Genomic DNA, 12,581 nt, shown 5'->3' with positions numbered 1-12,581 from the left:
CGTTGAACGGGAAGGAATGAGGAGCGAGGAGAAAGTTCATATCAACAAGGCACTGAGGCAGGGGTTCCCTTTATCCCCGCTGCTATTTATGATGTACATGGTGAGGACGGAGAGGGCGCTAGAAGGAAGTAATATCGGGTTTAATCTCTCATACGAACAGGCGGGTACAGCAGTACAGCAGCCACTCCCAGGTTTATTTTATGCGGACGACACTGTGTTGCTAGCTAATAAGCAAAGTGATTTGCAACGTCTGGCTAATATCTGTGGAGAGGAAGGCAACAATTTAGGTTTGAAATTTAGTGTTAGAGAATCAGGTGTTATGGTATTCAATGAAAACAGTGAGCAAACAGGGGAGATACAGGGCCAAGAAATACCTCGGGTAAGAGAATATAAATACCTTGGTATATGGATAAACGAAGGCAATAGATATATGGAAACACAGGAAAAAAAACATAACAGTAAAGCGGAAGAGAAATGCAGCCATAATGAAGCACACAGCGCTATGGGGATACAATAGGTACGAGGTCCTTTGAGGTATGTGGAAAGGTGTAATGGTTCCAGGAATTACTTTTGGAAATGCAGTTGTTTGCTTTTTTAAATCAGGGGTACGATCAGGACTCGACGGGAACCAAAGGTCAGTGGGTCGCCTCGCATTGGGCGCTCACGGGAAGACTACAAATGAAGCTGTGCAGGGTGATATGGGCTGGACTAATTTTGAAGTGAGAGGAGCTCGCAGTAAAATTGAGTATGAAGAATGACTGGGGAACATGGAAGAATGTAAATGGGCTGGGAGAGTGTTCAGGTATCTGTACAGGAAAAATATTGATTCACAGTGGAGGAAAAGAACTAGGAAGCTTACCAGCAAGTATGCGGCCTGTATGGTGGGGAACACAGCAGCAAAGAAGGTCAAGCGGAAACTCAGAGAGGCTGAAATAATCTCATGGGTGGTGGCAATGAAAAAAAGAAAAACCTGCCATGAGTAACTACTTAACAGGAAAAAACGAAATCAGGAAAGAAACCATCTATGATAACTCAAAGGGAAGCTCATTACTTTTCGAAGCGAGATCGGGATGCCTTATAACACCCACCTATAAAGCGAGATATAAGAAGGAAGAAGAAGCATGTGCTTGCTGCGGTAGAGCTAGGGAAACGACGGAGCATGTTTTATTAGAATGTGAAGACGTCTACCCAGCGGTCGATTTAGGCACCACTGGGCTCCTTGAAGCCCTTGGGTTCAGCGGGAGCAATAGTAAAGCAAATATGTCCGTAATAGGCATTAGCAAGAGGCGATCGGAGGATTGGTGGAAGAAAAGTAGGGAAACGACAAAAGATGGAGGCGTACAAAAGCGCACATCGGAATAGGGGATACAAAAATTTGGACGTGGTAGTTCACAGTGTTTTTTTTTCTTTTTTAATTGTTTAACCTAGGTAGGACATTAGGCAGTATAATAGCAAGAGCTTGGTGGTGCAACCCACCACCCCGTTCGAAAGGGGACGCTCATAACATCCATCCATCTATCGGTCTGTGGTTTAATGGTTTTGGGAATGGTGCTGAAATGATCCTATTAGGTGACCTGAATGCCCAAATACGGGATTTAGATGGCTATACTGACAACAACGTGAAGTCAATGCTAGAGATTTGTGGGCAACGTAACCTCGTTATCGTTAATACAGGGCCTATGTGTGAATGGCAGATCACGTGGAAAGTGGGCAATCGGCAATCAATCATTGATTACTGTCTGATGACAGAAGGAATTGATAAATTGAGAAATATTGTCATTGATGAAGAAGGGAGTGACCATAAACGCATTATTTTGAAAACGGGATATGTAGTTGGGAAAGAGAGCAAGGAGTGCAAAATGGCCAGTCTAAATTTGAACCCTGAACAAATAACAACTATAGTCAGTAGCGTCGAGGTAGAACTTGGCAAATGGCCAAATAAAGGGTGGGAATATAGTGAGCTTCTAAGCGTATAACGACAGAAATGCGGAAAGAGCAACAACATGTTGGTTGGAAAGGAAAAAAGAAAACAAAATGCTGGTGGAACAGGGAGATACGATAAGCGATACGAACGCATCCCGAGAGCACAGGCAGGCAAAGAAGGCGCAGTCGACGCAGGATGAAGTAACCAGTAAATGGGAAATATACCGGGAGAAAAAGTCTATGGTTCAAATACTGGTGCAAGCAAAATTACAAGGTGAAAGTTAGCTTTGGTTGTCAGAAATACGTGAGAACAAGAAGGCCGCACCTAGAATATTTTGGAACCACATAATATTATGAGGCAGGAAGTCAACAACAATAGAACAACATATCCTAGACGAAGATTAAAACATACTGGTTCAGGTCAAGTAGCTGGCGGTTTTCTTTTAATCTGTGTCTTTTACATATTTGTTTTTGACCTTTTTTTTCTATATCTGCTAACCCGCCTCCAGACTAATTTCCTGTTTCTTTGCAATGTCACTCTCATCGCCAGGCCAGGAGGCTTCCGCCTGGTTGGCTTCTGTTCCTAAATCTGATTTGCCGGTGGAGCTTTTCTTACGCAGTGGGACTAGCAGCCGGCCTGTGGCTTTGGTTCCGAGTGATGGCGGAGTGATTCGCATGAAGAATACCAAAGCAATTCGAACCGAACTCCAGATGGCCTCAGCCAATTTTCAGCTAATCACCGGGGTTCGACAGTTCGGCCGAGGGGGGATTCCTCGCTGCTCGTCAGACCAGACTTGTGTTCAAGTTTTACTGAAGTGCGATGTTTTCGTGACACATCCGGTGAGCTGTTTCATTCCTCATCACCTTGCATGTACCAAAGGCTTAGCCGTGGTGTCGACATAAGTCTATGTCCGGCAGAAATTTTGGAAATGTTTTCAGCGGCAGGCATGATTTCTGTGTATCATTGCAGCAGTGTCGTTGATAATAAGCGCATGCCCACTGACACAGTCATTGCTACTTTCGCTGGAATGAACCGCCCATCGGAAATCAAGACATGGCCACTGATATACCTAGTTGCGCCTCTATCACCTCGCGTCCTTCCGTGTCTAAAGTACTGGTGGTTCGGGCACTCCATAAAAGGCTGCAGATCCAACACACGATCATAGTACCTTGCTGGTGAAGCAGCGCACAAACACGGACACAGTGAAGACAAGCAGGAATAGACGACACTCGCTGCACTCGCAACTATTTTATTTCAGAACACATACTTCAAGTTTATATACCTGCGCACCCTGAGGCGTCAAAGCAAATCATGGTAAGATTAGAGGCTCTTTTTTTATATATATATATATAACGTTTGCCCGCTCATACTCGGGCGTCAAAGGCATTGCACTTATCTATCATGCTGTGCAATCCTATCGTAATTTGTTGCAACCCTAACAACCATTTTTATTACACATTTTCTTTTCTCTTCTTTTCTTTTCTCTTCAGGGTGCGCAGGTATATAAACTTGAAGTATGTGTTCTGAAATAAAATAGTTGCGAGTGCAGCGAGTGTCGTCTATTCCTGCTTGTCTTCACTGTGTCCGTGTTTGTGCGCTGCTTCACCAGCAAGGTACTATGATCACTCACCAACTAGCCCAACTTTCCACGTTACCAACACACGATGCCGAATTTGTGGAGAAGGCCATCACTCAAGTGACTGTTCTTCCCGAAATGAGTCCTGCTGCCTTTGCAGTGGTCCCCACCGCGCAGATGAGACTAATTGCCCTGCAAGGTCAAAAGAAGTTCAAATCCTTGAAATAATTGATAGACGTTGATGCTCTCATCGTGAGGCCAATGGAGAAATTCAAAGTAGGACTCAGGGGTATACTGGTATAACGGCTCGTCAAACGATGTGTATGAAAAAACCACGTTCAGCTATCCCGCTTGCGGAAGAAGGTATTCATTATCCGCATATTATTATGTTCTGCAAAGTCTACTAATAACTCTCCTCCGCTATCCCTAGTGCCTAGGCCATATTCCCCCACTGACTTGTCTCCAGCCTGCTTCTTGCCTACCTTGGCATTGAAGTCTCCCATCAGTATGGTGCATTTTGGTTTGACTTTACCCATCGGCGATTCCACGTCTTGATAGAAGCTTTCGACTTCGTGGTCATCATGACTAGATGTAAGGGCGTAGACTTGTACGACCTTCAATTTGTACCCCTTTTTAAGTTTCACAACAAGATCTGCCACCCCTCTCGGTAATGCTACAGAATTCCTGTATGTTACCAGCTACATTCTTATCAATCAGGAATCCAACTCCTAGTTCTCGTCCCTCCGCTAAGCTCCGGTAGCTCAGGACGTGTACGCTTTTTAGCACTGTATATGCTTCATTTGTCCTCCTAACTTTCACTGAGCCCTATTATATCCCATTTACTGCCCTCTAATTCCTCCAATAGCACCGTTAGACTCGTCTCAATAGATAACGTTCTAGCGTTAAATGTTGCCAGGTTCAGATTCCCACGGTGGCCTGTCCGGATCCAGGGATTCTTAGCACCATCTGCTGCGTCACAGGTCTGACCGCCGCCGTGGTCAGTTGCTTCGCAGGTGCTGGGGAGTGAGGGCCGGGGTTTGACTGTTGTATTCATATAGGAGGTTGTGGCCAATTAGTGCACCAAGGTGGCCATTCCTGCTCTGGTGAGGGAGTGCGTTACCGGTTCTGGTCACCTGGATCAGGGCGCACCCTCGGCCTGTTTATGCAATTTTATGAACACGCGGATTTTGTTTTTATCCGGTGGAAAATTGTGCGGCACCGGGATTCGAACCATGGTCCTCTTGCACGCGAGGCGGATGCTCTACCTCTACGCCACCGCTGCGCTATGTGTAGGGTAGCATACCGGTTGAGCTAAACTGGTTAACCTCCCTGCCTTTCCTTCCTTCATTCAGCTAAACTCGTCTAAAGCGACAATGTCCACTAAGCGACCCTCTCAGGCTCACAGGAATTGGACCATGACAGCGACATTTTCTGCGCCAGAAATAGCACCACTATGGCATTCCTGTCAAATTTATAGCTATGCCCCGGGGCTGAGCACCTTTCCCTCTGATTCCGCAGATGCTGCATTCACACGAGTGGAGGTGAATGAATCGCCGTTTAAATATAACGTCAGTTGACTGCTGATTGCCACATAAAAAAAACTGTGTGTCGGAAGTGATTAGAATAGCTTAGAATATCCGCTTCGTATGGTCCCGCGAAAAGGCGTGTGGGCAAAAACAAAGCGGACAGAGCCGAGTTCAGCTTTGCTTTCTTTGCGAAAACATCATGGGGTCAACTGCGCCTCCAAAAGAAAATGCCAACGGCGCAGTGGCACAGGAGCCTTTAACGTCTATCCCCACTGACGCTGGCGGTAAGCGGTGTGCTTCGGCGCCTCTTAGCTACCAGACTGAGCGACGTCGATGCGCGTGTAAATCACGAAGGAGCAATTTCGCGTGATCAGTGCGCGTGGAAGGATTAGGCGGAGGAAATGGCTGAGGGAGGTGCTACTATCAGTAGGAATTCTCGCAAGCCGTGTATCCTGAATAGGAGAAAGAACGGAAGAGAGAAACAAAAAGAGAAATAAATAAAATAAATAAACAAATAAAGAAAGAGCGAAACGGGGACTAAGCAATGCACACACTGGTAGCGGTACGGTTTCGTCTGTCTCTGTCGACTCCTTTCTTTTTTTTTTCTTCTCTCCAGTTCTCCGGGCGCTGGGCATAGATAGATCGTCCGTGCTCGGGAAGGAAGATGCGGTGGCGCCCCTCGAACGGAAGTAGCGAACAACCGCTCCGGGCCGCTCGAGTTAGCGGCAGAGTGACGTATTGATCGCGCGGTTTCTGCTGCGATGTGGTCTGAACAGGAGTCGCACGCGACGAGAGCTCCGTGGGTGCGGTTAATTAAATTGCCCGAGCAGGCGCCGCTTGTCATCCGCGTTTCATCGCTCCTGCGCGCGGCACTCTCCGTGAGTGCCATGAGTGAAAGACTATAGGGCCAAGCGCGCCTACCCGCTGGGTGTAAGCGCTGCGAATAAGAACAACGGATTAGTGGAGCGATCCGAACGGTGAGCGGCATGCTGAGCACGCGCCGGCTAGTTCCTTTTTGTCTATTATTTGTTTTTCTCTATGATCGTTCATGCGGGTTCTTTCGTTACCACAAAGAAAGTCTGTCCTCCGAGGTAAGATACAACAACCACGCAAAAGGGATCTTTCGATTTTCCCCCATTGTACGCTAAATTCAATTAGCATTCTTGATGCGAACGCACCAGCAACACACAGTCGCTGCAGAATTTGTTCTCGTCGTTACCCATACCTCCTTTTAAAGTTTTTAGACGTCTGATTTGCTTCGCCTTCTTCTCGGTCACTTCGAGTTGGCGTGTATACAAGTGTACAGCAATAGCCTTCGTACTATTAAGTAGGCTATACGGGCTTACGCACTTCAGCCTATACTGCGTGATAACAAAGAGAACGAAAAGATTAATTCTAGTATTTTACTTGCAAAAACCGCGATCTGTTCATGAGGCACGCCGTAGTTGGCGACTCCTCATTAACTCTGGCCACCTGGGGTTCATTACCCTGCATGTGAATTCACCCCCATTGAAATGCGGCCATCGCAGGCGGGATTGCAACAGCGCCCTCGAGCGCAGCAGCACCACAAAGACTGTTTTACGAGACTGTCCCGAGGTAGCGGTCTCGTCACAATAGCGTAGGCACGGGAGGGCAGAAGTCAAGAAAGTTGGTAACGAAGTACAGTGTAATTAAGAGTGCATTTAAAAAAATTGAGAGTGCATAAAAAGAAATGAGAGAAACAGAGACAGTAAATTGTGTCAAAAGGAAAGAAACAGGAAGACCATGGAGATTTACAAAAACGGCAAGCAAGACATCAAGAGAGAAAATCTTTCTGATAAAGCCAAGGGTAGTTAGCGCCTTGCTATTCGACGCCTTTGCTATGTTCGAGGTGAGGTAACGGGATCAAACACAGGCCACGGTTGCCGCATTTCAATGGGGGTGAAATGCAAAAACGCCCGTGTGCCGTGCCTTGGGTGCACGTTAAAGAACCCAGGGTGGTCAGAATTATTTTGGAGACCCCTCTATGGCGTGCCTCCTAATCGTAGCATGGTTTTGGCACGTAAAATATCAGAATTTATTTAAACATTATTGCACGCCCGAGCTGGCCGTCTGAGATTAAAAACCATACCATGGCAAATATGCTCCACAGTTTCTGGAATGTGTAGAAAACAGATTGAAGATAGAGCTGGGAGGTGACAAAAGAAGAGGTTACTGGGAGCATGCTCTACATGTCAAGGAATTCTGGACATTCTCCTTCGGAACTTCACAGCAATGCACAAGTCTAACTCAATGTGAATTTTTTTTTCAAAATTATATTTCAGAATATCGGCTGAGGATCAAAAAGTTTCAAGTGACTACAACAAGAGGGTAGCCCCTTCTAACAACATATGTATTTTGGCACTTAGAACATTGGTGGTGCGTTAAAGCAGTTAAAACAGGTCAGACAGGGGCGGTGCCACGAAGTCCCACTACAGGAGGAAATCGTGTTGCACCCTCCCGACAGAGGGCACAATGACTTGAAGAGGCACCAAATTTAAACCAAAAAGCGGTTTATTACAGTTGGCATTGAGAAGGTAATGGTAATTCAATTATGGGGTTTTACATTCCAAAACCACTTTCTGACCGAATTATGGGTTTTACATTCCAAAACCACTTTGATTCACACGCATGGCCGCGTGTGAATGTGACCGCGTGCACTTTCCTGCTACCGCACGTCCGGCTTACCCGCATACCCGCTATGCGTGAAGGAAAAGCATGTGGCGAACACGCAATTGACTCGCCTCTTATTGGAATAAAGCGTAGACCAAGGGAGAAACTTCAGTTATGCAAAAAAATAAAAATAAAACGATAATTTATGATGGTTTCAACGCACGGCATTCTTGTAATGCAGCGAAGCATTCAGTGTATTGCAGTGAGGCGAGGGAGAACTTGCGCGCATACGCTGGAAGGAAGACTTTATTATAACAGCGGGAAACTGCACTTGGCCATGGTCTGGCCTTTATTGCTATCTCAGGTGCTCACGTGAGGCCTCTGCGCTGAAGCACAGTGTCTTGCAGTGAAGCGAAGGGCGAACATGTGCGCGGGCGAAGCGTAAGCAGCATGTTATTATAAAAACTGGAAACACAACTGGGCCATGGTTGTAGTCTTTATTATTATCTTAGGTGCGCACCTGCGGCCTCCGACTACCAGTATTATTTTTCCTTTCGCTTGCTATACAATTTCACCGCAGCATCTTCAAGTATTGTGGAGAAGCTTTTTAAAGCACATTGACCTTAATGAAATGCGTTTAAAGTCTTGCTTACACTACGCATGCGCGCAAATTCTCGCTCGCTTCAGCAATACACTGAATGATTCGCCGCATTACAAAGCTGCCGTGCGTCGTAGCCATCTAAATTACCGTTTTCCTTTTTTTTCATGACTGAAGAGTCGTAGCAAGCTCGGTCTTTTAGTAGAGATTCCCCCTTGGTCTACGGTTTATTCGATAAGAAGCAAGACAATTCTGGCCACGCGCTTTTTATTCATGCATAGCGGGTATAAGAAAATCATATCCCACGAAGAATGGGGCGTCAGAGCTAAGCCGCACGCGCGGCAACAGGAAAGTGCTTATGGTTTGAAACACGCTTCGAAGGCTTATCATCGCACACCTGGAAATATATGCGCGCTTCTCATTCGACGTGGCGTGCACTCTGTGCGGCGTCGAATTATTTTGGACATGTGCGTGCTCCGCGTATCGCATGCAGCGTTAAGTCTTACTTGATCGTACTAGTGTTTTCGGAAAAATGCTCTCTGAACTGCAACAAAAACTTACCGCGTCGTCGTTATCGCTGGGGCCTCAGCACATGGCTTCAAGACCAGGCTGCCGCCATCTGCTTCCTTTTCACTGTGGTGCGTGTCCGCTTTCCGCATGAATGCTTTTTCCAGCGTCGTTGAAAACGGAGCGACGCGGCTTTCGGCAGTGAGGCGTGGCGTTGTCAAAGGCCTGAATGCCACCCTTGCGCAACGTTGCACAGGCCTTTCTTGAAGCATTTCAAGCTCCTTCACGTGCCTCGGATACACCGCAATGCAAGTGATGCGTGCTCCTGTCGTCAAATGGGCGTCAGTGCCCACCGCTGCATCGCGTTCACCGTGGCGGCAGCCCAGCGTCGGAGCGCAAACAAACTTAAATCTCGGAGGCAACGTCGGAGGCCACGTCTATGGGTGCCGTCATACTAGCGGAAGTGGCCTGTGGCGAGAAACAATAGACGAGGAGCTCTGACCCCCCATCCTCCCCGGCACCTACGGGATATGTTTTCCGTTACGTCTCCGCGCGGCCCAGGCGGCCGTGCGCACCCGGCGAGGTCGCTTTATTGTTAAAGTTAGCTGCGAGGGGTACAGAGTCAGCGCTGCGCGGTGTTTTGAAGGATGCGAACGACTGCAAGAAGGTTAATTTGCCCGCTGCTGCTGCCGCGTTTCCTCACTGCGGCGGTTTTCATACCGAGTGTCCGCAATGAGATGTGTTCATCTTGGCTTATGCGCGCGTGACACCATGCTTGTTAATTATCTTATACTCGCGGACAACTTTCTGTGGCTATAACGGGAAAGCTACGGAGGCATAGCACGCACAAGTTATAGCACTTCTGAAAAGTGCCCCGTGTTTTATTCCGCGTTGGTTTAGGCTGGGGAAGACAAAACATACACACTTTATTAGCAACAGTGAAATAAGACAGAACACACCAATGATTATACAGGTTTACTTACTTTGCGGATTTTCCCTTTCCCGTCTGGGTAAACGCGAAATCTTCGCACGTGGATGCTGCGCCGATTCAGCGTCTGTTCCGAGCAACCAAAAGCACTGTCGAACGCTGCCGCACTACTTTGAGCGGTGACACATGTGCAGCAGCCACGCGCCCGTAGCTTTCCCTTCATAACCACAAGAAGTTGTCCGCGTGTATAGTATGCCTATGTTCAGAAGTTTGTACGGCCGATAAAATTACCATCTTTACTTCGTTTAGCTGTCCACTAATTTGCTATCGCAATCGATGCTTCACCTTTCGGGCGAAACTGTGCCGTCTTTTTTACAACATCACAATTTCGGCCTAACGACAGAACAACGAATGCAATAGCAACATGCTACACTATTACATGAAGTAAGGCTTGAAGCTTTACTGGCAGTATGAATTGTAGCAAACATAGGGTGGGTAAGTCAACACGCGTGGCGTGATGTGCTAAGACACACAGGGACAGAAAGACCACGGTGACAGCGAGCAGCATCGGCTAGAACATCAGGGTCTTGTCGGCGTTGTCGTCTTGCATTGGCCTCGCGTTCATTCACTGCGGCATGTTTACAGCGGGCACGATGTGTGCGTGAGCTTCGCGCTTTTGAACTGCATGGTTTCGAAGGCATTGCCGCTCATCCTCGGCCTCCAGTGTCCGCAGCACCGCGTCTGGGCGCCCCGAAATTGAGATGCAGTGCGCGCAGCACACGTAGCAGCACACAGTTCCTGCTTCTAGGCCACAGCGTGGTAGTGGAGCGTATGCGAGTCTTCCTTGCTTCAGTGCGATTGGCGTTTCACAGCAGCTTATCGGCTGGCGTTCTGACAATTAACATGCGTGGGTATGTTCACGCGATTTCGGGAGAGCCGTGCTTCGCTGCAGAACCCTCGCAACGACGCGTACTACCATGCTATATTACGTATGGGAAAACGATGACACAAACTGCACGGTCTGCGTATGTGTGGTACAATTTATTACAGCAAGCACAGCTGTCAACCTGAGGTCTCATACGCCTATTACACGGGCAAATTTGAGCTGCCTGTGTGCACCAGTCTATGGAACACGAACGCGCTTAGACATCTTTCGCCACCTGGTGTTCAAATTCTGACGCATATCGAAAGCGTGCAGATAATATGAGTAATGATATTCAGAAAAGGTAATAAAACTAGAAAAATGCCACAGATCCAACGAGTTGGTATCCATATACAGCGAAGCCTTTATGAATGCATAAATAGTCAGAACACCCACGCATGCACGCACGCACACATACGCGCACACAAACAAATTATATCGAGCCTTTCATTAGGCGTAGTTGGTGAATACCAGCGAGTACTAGCGAGTACTAGGAACACTAGCGAGCGGTTTGAGAGGTAGCATGCGCACACGTACGTAGCGCCTTTCGAATTCATTCTATCCGCAAGAAGAATTTACTTCCTGATTGCTGTGCAGCCGTGGATGCACGAAGGCGAGCTTTCTGTATTTTTTCTTTCCCCCGCAAGACCGGCAACGCCGCTGTCGCGGATCGTTGAATGGATGCTATGAGCGCTCCCTTGGAAACGGGCTGGTGGGTTGAGCCACCAAGCCTTTCTTCTTATTTTGCCTAATGTGCTAGCTATATTTTTTTATAAAACACACAAACACAGGGAATCCCCAGCATCGAACTTTTTGAACCATTACTGAGAACCCTGTTTCTCCACGCCTCAGTTGTTTGTGGTTTCCCTACTTTTCTGCACGAAAGCTCAAACGGGTTCTTACTAATCTCTACTGCGTACATGTTTACTTTCCCCCTACAATCCCTGAACTCAAGGATTTCAAGGAAGCCAGAAAAGCCTAAGCCGGCAGCTGGGTAGGTATCTTCACATTCTAAGAAAGCATGTTCCATCGTTCATCTCACTTTACCGCAGCAACCACATAGTTCTTCATCCTTGATGCCCTGGTGGCGCTGCGAGGCACCCAGCGACGCGGGCGGCGCGCGTCCACCACTGTGATTGGATGGCCTATTCGGCAAGGCAGCCAGGCCGCAGCTCCTACGGTCATGAAACCCAGCGAGGTTCGCAGAAAAAACCTTCACTTTTAAAAACGGCATTTCAACGCGATAGCGTTGGGGGCCCCGTGTCGCAGAAATTCCGGTGTTGGCGTCGGCAGAGTTGTCCGTGAGGAAAAGTGCCGTATTTATTTAGGCATATTTGTATAGGACACGCGGTATATGCGGGTTATATTGCCACACCATTTCTTCCCTTAAGTTACTCGTACCTTGTCTTACATTCTTGACAAAGTTATTCCTCGGCATTTTGAGAATGATCGCACACAAGCAAAAGTCATGCGAGAAAACACCGGCAGCGCATGCCTTTTATGTTACGCCTTCTCAGACTTAAGTGTTAAACGTTCCAAACAATAACATTAGTAAAAAACTGATGTTTTTTCGTGTTTTTTTTTCGGCGAGGCAGTGCACTACTTCCGGGACCAACCCAGGCAAGAAGCCGCGTTTCCGCGACAAAGCTTGCCTTGATTCATAGCGTTCGCCGCGGGCGTTTTCCGGCAAACATTACGGTTACTTAAGTAGCAGTTGCCGGGAAGCGTGATAAGTAGTCATGGATATTTGAACGCTATCACGTTTCACTCTTAAAGGCGAAGCCTAAGCGTCCTCCAAGCTTGTTATGCGTAATCATCAACTACGGAGAAAGACCGCATGGAGTGTTCATTTATTTGATAGGGTAGTAAAACCTGCAGAGTGTCCCAACGCGCTGGCTCGCACGCGGGAAACGATTAAGGATGTTCTATTTCGGTAGCTGGTGCAAGCGCCCGTCGCATAATAGTGCGG

The 12,581-nt window shown here is 47.5% G+C and overlaps 1 protein-coding gene across 1 annotated transcript in view; it reads right to left on the bottom strand.

Annotated features, from left to right (window-relative positions):
- Positions 1 to 12,581, bottom strand: part of LOC135916919 (tachykinin-like peptides receptor 86C) — a 386,707-nt gene that overhangs the window by 177,875 nt on the left and 196,251 nt on the right. The window lies entirely within an intron of this gene.

Source organism: Dermacentor albipictus, unplaced genomic scaffold (genome assembly GCF_038994185.2).
Source record: "Dermacentor albipictus isolate Rhodes 1998 colony unplaced genomic scaffold, USDA_Dalb.pri_finalv2 scaffold_38, whole genome shotgun sequence".
In the NCBI taxonomy this organism is placed as follows: Eukaryota; Metazoa; Arthropoda; class Arachnida; order Ixodida; family Ixodidae; genus Dermacentor; species Dermacentor albipictus.
The sequence above is the reverse complement of the archived record's forward strand: the minus strand, read 5'-3'. Positions and strand labels throughout refer to the sequence as shown.